Source organism: Daphnia magna, linkage group LG2 (assembly GCF_020631705.1).
Source record: "Daphnia magna isolate NIES linkage group LG2, ASM2063170v1.1, whole genome shotgun sequence".
NCBI classification, from domain to species: Eukaryota; Metazoa; Arthropoda; class Branchiopoda; order Diplostraca; family Daphniidae; genus Daphnia; species Daphnia magna.
In genome coordinates, this window is record NC_059183.1 from 7,730,741 (window position 1) to 7,740,067 (window position 9,327).

At 35.7% G+C, this 9,327-nt stretch overlaps 2 pseudogenes; one reads left to right on the top strand and one right to left on the bottom strand.

The window, feature by feature from the left end:
• The first annotated feature begins 1,574 nt into the window (after window positions 1-1,574).
• Window positions 1,575-2,746, top strand: LOC123469873 (annotated as a pseudogene).
• Window positions 2,747-3,274: 528 nt separating this feature from the next.
• On the bottom strand, window positions 3,275-4,540 carry LOC123470235 (annotated as a pseudogene).
• Window positions 4,541-9,327: the final 4,787 nt, after the last annotated feature.

Sequence of the window (9,327 nt, forward strand, 5' to 3'; positions counted from 1 at the left end):
AAAAGGTTTAATGTTTTTACCTTGTTTCATTAAAAATCGGATATTTTATTACGATAAGGTGACATTTATTCTACGCAGGAAAGAAGTCGGAAAAAGAGATGTACGTTGTAAAAACTGGAACAGTTCTGTCATGGAGTGGACCGACTTTATTAACGATAAAATATTCGATGCTCATTGAGCTACGCAAAGGTGTTTGGGAGAAATTGTTTATTAGCTGTTGGAGGAGGAAACCGAAGAATGGCGGATGTTAGGTAACTTGTGCACACAACCTAGTTATGGGGATACAAATGAAAACCTCAAATTTGCAATACTATATTTGGTCTCAGGGATTTTCCAATTTATTTTTTTTCGAGCAAAGCTGATTTGAACGAGGGCCTCGAATATCATCCTGAGGCGCAGGAAGATCTTACAAAGAAAGAAAATCGAAGTAGGTTTATCTTAGCATTATGAAAATATCCTTAAATGGTGTTTGTGGTAATCTCAGCCAAGTGATAAAAGGAAAACTGGTGAAGAAAAAGTCCGAATCTAACAGCTGTCTAGCTTGAGCCAATACTACTTACCCTAAAACCCCCACACCTAAGCTTAGTCAAAACTGTCTCTGCAGATTTAGTAAAAATCTATGTCTGTGCTCTGGACATAGGCCCATCTGTATTTATACTACACTACCGCGAATTTGCGTGTATGGTACAATGAGCAGTTATCCAAATCAATGTTTCCCTTTGATGCAATACACATAGGCTATCTCCAGCCGATTCGAAGACGAGACAATTTCTTCTACAAGGATCAGGAACAACATACAGAACAACGTCTTCCGATGCCAAAGTTAGCGCCCGCGTCTTTTCCCTTCTGATTTTGGGGTTCCAGGAGAAAACATGGAGCGCTGATGTTTTAATAGAAAAGGATGCACGATCGTACAGTGAAGTGAAGTTTGCTGAACCCAATTATCTTGCTGCCAACTAGTCCGGGAGCTCCGACAATCAGACGCCATATCTTTAGGTTCTGCGGCCCAATCGAATCGTTCCAGTCAACTTACGAAAATCCGAATAAAAGCCAAAAAAATTCCAAATGGAAAATGAGACCCATTTATTATCTACGCGTCCAACCGTAATACGTAGCACTCACCTTGTTAGAAACGAATTGTTTGATCATTGTTTGGCGCCTACTAAAGCGTAATCGGCATTCCTTGGTACTATTATTGAATGTTTACAATTGGTTTATTTTCTACCCACTTTTCTCAGCACACCGCTACCTGGACGTCATTACAACTTATATACTCTCTGATTAGATTTTTATGATTTTCTGGTATTCAATTTTTTTAAAATTGTTACCCAGATAGTTTTATTTCCTTTAAAATTTCTTTATCTATAAGTCCTACACTTTTAGAATTTGGGTTAGAATTGTTTTTATTTCTGGACCATCACCCGGCTCATCAGTTCTTGTCCGAATCGATTTTCTTGTTTTTGTCCGAAAGGAATTTATTTTCTGTTGTGGGCCGTAAAGTGTATTGCTAGATTGAACTGGAAACAAAATGTTTTCGATGTACTGCCACTGCACATGTGTACTTTTCACGAAACATGGCGCAATCAAACATAGGGTATCGTAATAAGTTCAGTTCTGAAAATCCTGCCCTGCAAATTAGTTTCCATTATTTTTCATCCTGCGGAGAAAGGTCCCGTCGTCGTCTGCTCTAATGTTTCCAATTTGAATTTCGATACACCTACAAACTTTCCCAAAAAACAGCTCTTAAAAATGCCGAGTATAATTTTTTTACGAGTTTTTTTGCGTTCTTAGCACCTAGTACGAACACTTTGGTAAGTCCCCATTAGACCACCCATATTAATATTACCACCGCATGACAAATAACAGTAATTTTTATCCGGATTTTATTTGTTGCTTGACAGGGATACTAAGCTAAGGCTAAAGATTTTCTTACCCTCCAGCAACCACACCAGCAACTGGGCTGATCTAGTCGATACTTCCTGTTTTTGGTTCAATTACAGACATGCAGCAAATGTATTATCCATCTACCGTAGCGTGAAAAAGATTGGGGAATTCCATAGCCAGATAATTTTGATGATTGCTGATGATACTGGCCTGCAACCCACGAAATCCTCATCCAGCTTCTTATTTACAACAACGCAAATCAGCAAATTGATGTATATGGTGATGATGTTGAAGTGGATTATAGGGTTATGAGGTATACTTTCTGTAGAACTATTCACTCTTCAATTTTCATTGTTAAAATATTTTTCATTTCAGGTAACTGTAGAAAACTTTATTCGGTCCTCACTGGTGCGCTCACCATCTTCAACTCCAAGATCTAAAATTGCTGACTGATACAGGAAGCAATGTTTTGATATACCTAATAGGCCATGGTGGTGATGGATTTTTGAAATTTCAAGAGATTCTGAAGAAATCACAAATGTTGATTTGGCAGATACTACTCAACAAATGATCAGGGAAAACAAAGGTATAAGCCCAGTTTTTGCTGCTGAACATCCTGATCCTTCTATCTCACATCATTGACATTCTGCTATTTATCACTCATTGGATTGACCAGATATCATGAAAATGCTGTTCATAGTTGACACTTGCCAAGCAGCTTCACTTTACCAGAAATTCTATTCTCCAAATGTCTTGGCGATTGGTAGCAGTTTGGTTGGTTGGGAGGATTCTCTCTCACACCATGTCGGATCCTGCCATTGGCGTCTATATAATTGATCGCTACACGTATTATTTGCCCTAGATTTTTTTGGAACATGTTACCCCCCACTAGTAATCATACCACCCTTGCCCAGTTTGTATTTCTCTCTTGAAATTGCCATCATCCTATGGATCTCATAATTTTGGTTGTTTTTTTTTTAGCTCGAAAGTCTGAACCGAAATATCCTTTGCCTCCTAAACTCTCACCTGGCTTTCGTAGCGACCTTTTCCACAGGATCCCTAACAGAGTCTTTGGCCACAGACTTTTTGGCCCAAAACAAGTAACGGTTTGAGATGCGGAAGCTGATCCGATAGTATTACCTCCACTACCATCCGTCAAATAAAAATCAAGGTGAAACTTTGCCAAGTTTATTAGTTCTCTATCACAAAGTTATCAGTGCGGTACTATTATTTCTGTAGTTTACCGCCTCAGGAAGCTCGCACCGGGCCGTGCCGTACGTTACGCAGACCCTATTCCTCCATTATGACATTCACAGTTTGACATTTTAAAAATTTAAGTCTGTTTGATACGCGTTTAATGTGAAAGATTTAGGGTTTGATACGAATTAATTTATTTCATACATTTCCTAGCTTGTAATTTCAGAGCATCTTTATTATCCAAGCAAACTTTAGCACACTTCAGAGCTTCCCTCACAGGAATTTTCATCCATTTTAACACCTGTCTTCTGGCATCCGCTGCAGACTTGTTCCACTTGAGTCAGGCACACATTTGCTCGGTTAATAAAAATAGTATGGAAGAATTCCTTCATGCCGACATCCATCTGCACCTCTCGAGCGAGGACTAGAGGCTGTATTTGCAACAATCTACGGCATCTTCAAGTCGGTTCATCGACATGTGTAGGCAGCAGCCATATTATTAACGCTGAAGCAGGCTGTGTGGATGGTGTTTGCCATTAATTTTACCTTTGAAATCTCATGTGATTTCTTGAATAAAGCTAAGGATTGTGTAAAATCTCCTCTTCTATGGACGCAATCCCCAAACCAAGAGAGGATTAATGAATAAAGGGCAAGGTGTCAAAATCATCTTCACCTTTTTTATCTTGGCTTCCAGGTGATGAATGCAAAAGTTAAATCCTTACTTTAACTTCTTCATGAAACATAGCATACAAATTTGCAAGTTTTGCACTAATGTGAATGATGGAATTGTGACTCTGAGCCACTCCATCAGTCACTAGCTGTTTAATCAAATCAACAAACAGCTTTTTCTGCTTTTTTGAAGTCCCCAGCCTCGTAAGCATTATTGGCCATATCATCGATAATATATTTTTGGGCATCATGATGTTGGATTTCATAGGCTGCTCGCAATGCTAAATGAAGTAATTGCTCTGACTTCTTGAATTCTTTCCTCTGTCAACATAATCCCCAGAATCCTGTAAAATTTAAATAATGTTGAATTGTCAAATATCTATACCTCTTGAGAAAGCTTTGCCAATTTAATCATGTGAATAATTTTTCTTCACCAAGTCGCTCCTTGTTCTCTTCTTTAACTTTGGTACCCAAAATACTCATCAATCCCACAAAACCAAAACACTTTGATATGGTGGACTGGTTATTCCTTCATTTTCCTTGTTTGCCGACTTGCCATTTGCAAACCTGTGGGCAACTTATGTAACGTAGAGTTGGTTGAAAGACAATGAGGGTTAATTGGAATTCCAGATGTAGTTGCTTTTATCGATAGCTGTTTTACTGACATTCTTGAATACTGCATCACCATGCGAGCCAAACTGCACCACGAATGTTTCTGCTGCGAAAACATTTTTGTACCGTGAGCTTAAGTTAAGAGCGTGTATATTATCGAACACTTGCATGGACTAGGCCTACTAACCCAAGGCCTACTTAATGACTAAGGCCTGTAAACTCGTATACCTCCTATGGCGGTGACGCGTTACCTGGCAACAACCAATCAGAGGAACAAACAAGGGTTACGACGACACCATCTAGCGTTCGCTACTGCTAATGCTTCGAAAACCTAAATACAAGATTAAGCAAAAACAGGGTTTCCTTTTTAAGTCCAACATTTCCAACTGTCGTTTAAAAAAACACACCACCCTGGGGTTGCAAAATGTCCCGACCTGTTACTTGCCTAAAAGCGTAATACCTTAAGGCATAACAAAATGTATAGACTTACCCAACCCTGCCCTATGTGTCCATCACCCCGTCTACCCTCCCTCTTAAAGAAAAACAAACAAAAAACCCTTTACCCCGCCAATAGGTGGCTTTAAAAAATTAAATCGGTGTTCGGATTTTTTGTGCGGGATACTAGATGCCCTCACTCCGTTCAGGAAGTTCCCGATAGGGTCCGGCCTGGTCGCCATTTCGCCATAGAATCTCGAAACCGTTTGTCCTTACGACAAAACTGACAATGTATCCATGTACTATGAAGACGAAGCGTGCGGTAATCATCCCCGCTTCATCCTGCCTTCCCACTTTGCAAAATCGGCCAAAAAAAATGACATCTCTTAAAATTCTCCAAAAATAACACGACATAATCGAAATTGAACGCTGATTTTGATTTAGTGATTAGTTTTCGCGGTATAACAGCCGTTTCAAAAATTAACGAAAACAGTGCTGTTAGCGCAACAACTTAATTTAGGGTTTTTACGTTTTAAATCAAATACTATGAGACCAATAGGAAACTAAACCTGATTTTCGTGATTATCATTCAATTCTGAATCGAATTCATGTATTTCAAGGAAAATATTAAATTTTGCCAAAATGAGAATCCCACTTTTGTCAAAATCGGCCAAAAACGACATCTCTTGAAATTATAAAAAATTAAACGGCATAATCGAAATTGAACGCTGATTTCGGATTTAGTCATTGGTTTTCTCGTTAAACCAGCAGTTTCAAAAAATAACGAAAACAGTGCTGTTAGCGCCACAACTTAATTTATGGTTTTTAACGTTTAAATAAAAACTATAAGACCAATATGAAAATAAACCGGATTTTCGTGATTTTTATTCAATTCTGAATAGAATTCATGTATTTCAAGCAAAATATGAAATTTTGCCAAAAATGAAAAAGTGGGAAGGGTATAGTCTTCCCACTTTTGTCAAATCGGCCAAAAATGACATCTCTTGAAATTATCAAAAAATGAAACGGCATAATCGAAATTTAACGCTGATTTCGATTTTAGCCATTGGTTTTCTCGTTAAACCAGCCGTTTCAAAAATTTACGAAAAGCAGTGCTGTTAGCGCCACAACTTAATTTATGGTTTTAACGTTTAAATAAAAAAGCTATGAGACCAATAGGAAAATAAACTTGATTTTCGTGATTTTCATTAAATTCTGAATCGAATTCATGTATTTCAAGCTAAATATGAAATTTTGCCAAAAATGGAAAAGTGGGAAGGGTATAGTCTTCCCACTTTTGTCAAAATCGGCCAAAATGACATCTCTTGAAATTATCAAAATGAAACGGCATAATCGAAATTGAACGCTGATTTCGATTTAGTCATTAGTTTTTTTCGTTAAACCAGCAGTTTCAAAAAACTGAAAACAGTGCTGTTAGCGCCACAACTTAATTTATGGTTTTTAACGTTTAAATAAAAAGCTATGAGACCAATAGGAAAATAAACTTGATTTTCGTGATTTTCATTAAATTCTGAATCGAATTCATGTATTTCAAGCTAAATATGAAATTTTGCCAAAAATGAAAAAGTGGGAAGGGTATAGTCTTCCCACTTTTGTCAAAATCGACCAAAATGACATCTCTTGAAATTATCAAAAAATGAAACGGCATAATCGAAATTGAACGCTGATTTCGATTTAGTCATTGGTTTTCTCGTTAAACCAGCAGTTTCAAAAAATAACGAAAACAGTGCTGTTAGCGCCACAACTTAATTTATGGTTTTTAACGTTTAAATAAAAACTATAAGACCAATAGGAAAATAAACCGGATTTTCGTGATTTTCATTCAATTCTGAATCGAATTCATGTATTTCAAGCTAAATATGAAATTTTGCCAAAAATGAAAAAGTGGGAAGGTATAGCCTTCCCCCCTTTTGTCAAAATCGGCCAAAAACGACATCTCTTGAAATTATAAAAAAATTAAACGGCATAATCGAAATTGAACGCTGATTTCGATTTAGTCATTGGTTTTCTCGTTAAACCAGCAGTTTCAAAAATAACGAAAACAGTGCTGTTAGCGCCACAACTTAGATTTATGGTTTTAACGTTTAAATAAAAACTATAAGACCAATATGAAAATAAACCGGATTTTCGTGATTTTTATTCAATTCTGAATAGAATTCATGTATTTCAAGCAAAATATGAAATTTTTGCGAAAATGAAAAAAGTGGGAAGGGTATAGCCTTCCCCTTTTGTCAAAATCGGCCAAAAACGACATCTCTTGAAATTATAAAAAAATTAAACGGCATAATCGAAATTGAACGCTGATTTCGATTTAGTCATTGGTTTTCTCGTTAAACCAGCAGTTTCAAAAATAACGAAAACAGTGCTGTTAGCGCCACAACAATTTATGGTTTTAACGTTTAAATAAAAAGCTATGAGACCAATAGGAAAATAAACTTGATTTTCGTGATTTTCATTAAATTCTGAATCGAATTCATGTATTTCAAGCAAAATATGAAATTTTGCCAAAAATGAAAAAGTGGGAAGGGTATAGTCTTCTTCTTCACTTTTTAAATAGCCAAAAATGACATCTCTTGAAATTATCAAAAATGAAACGGCATAATCGAAATTTAACGCTGATTTCGATTTAGCCATTGGTTTTCTCGTTAAACCAGCCGTTTCAAAAATTTACGAAAACAGTGCTGTTAGCGCCACAACTTAATTTATGGTTTTTAACGTTTAAATAAAAAACTATAAGACCAATAGGAAAATAAACCGGATTTTCGTGATTTTTATTCAATTCTGATTAGAATTCATGTATTTCAAGCAAAATATGAAATTTTGCCAAAAATGAAAAAGTGGGAAGGGTATAGCCTTCCCACTTTTTGTCAAAATCGGCCAAAAACGACATCTCTTGAAATTATAAAAAAATGAAACGGCATAATCGAAATTGAACGCTGATTTCGATTTAGTCATTGGTTTTCTCGTTAAACCAGCAGTTTCAAAAAATAACGAAAACAGTGCTGTTAGCGCCACAACTTAATTTATGGTTTTAACGTTTAAATAAAAAGCTATGAGACCAATAGGAAAATAAACTTGATTTTCGTGATTTTCATTAAATTCTGAATCGAATTCATGTATTTCAAGCTAAATATGAAATTTTGCCAAAAATGAAAAAGTGGGAAGGGTATAGTCTTCCCACTTTTGTCAAAATCGGCCAAAAATGACATCTCTTGAAATTATCAAAAAATGAAACGGCATAATCGAAATTGAACGCTGATTTCGATTTAGTCATTGGTTTTCTCGTTAAACCAGCAGTTTCAAAAAATAACGAAAACAGTGCTGTTAGCGCCATAACTTAATTTATGGTTTTAACGTTTAAATAAAAAACTATAAGACCAAAAGGAAAATAAACCGGATTTTCGTGATTTTCATTCAATTCTGAATCGAATTCATGTATTTCAAGCTAAATATGAAATTTTGCCAAAAATGAAAAAGTGGGAAGGTATAGCCTTCCCACTTTTGTCAAAATCGGCCAAAAACGACATCTCTTGAAATTATAAAAAAATTCAACGGCATAATCGAAATTGAACGCTGATTTCGATTTAGTCATTGGTTTTCTCGTTAAACCAGCAGTTTCAAAAATAACGAAAACAGTGCTGTTAGCGCCACAACTTAATTTATGGTTTTAACGTTTAAATAAAAAACTATAAGACCAATATGAAAATAAACCGGATTTTCGTGATTTTTATTCAATTCTGAATAGAATTCATGTATTTCAAGCAAAATATGAAATTTTGCCAAAAATGAAAAAGTGGGAAGGGTATAGTCTTCCCACTTTTTGTCAAAATCGGCAAAAATGACATCTCTTGAAATTATCAAAAATGAAACGGCATAATCGAAATTTAACGCTGATTTCGATTTAGCCATTGGTTTTCTCGTTAAACCAGCCGTTTCAAAATTTACGAAAACAGTGCTGTTAGCGCCACAACTTAATTTATGGTTTTTAACGTTTAAATAAAAAGCTATGAGACCAATAGGAAAATAAACTTGATTTTCGTGATTTTCATTAAATTCTGAATCGAATTCATGTATTTCAAGCTAAATATGAAATTTTGCCAAAAATGAAAAAGTGGGAAGGGGTATAGTCTTCCCACTTTTGTCAAAATCGGCCAAAAATGACATCTCTTGAAATTATCAAAAAATGAAACGGCATAATCGAAATTGAACGCTGATTTCGATTTAGTCATTGGTTTTCTCGTTAAACCAGCAGTTTCAAAAAATAACGAAAACAGTGCTGTTAGCGCCACAACTTAATTTATGGTTTTGACGTTTAAATAAAAAGCTATGAGACCAATAGGAAAATAAACTTGATTTTCGTGATTTTCATTAAATTCTGAATCGAATTCATGTATTTCGAGCTAAATATGAAATTTTGCCAAAAATGAAAAAGTGGGAAGGGTATAGTCTTCCCACTTTTGTCAAAATCGGCCAAAAATGACATCTCTTGAAATTATCATCAAAAATGAA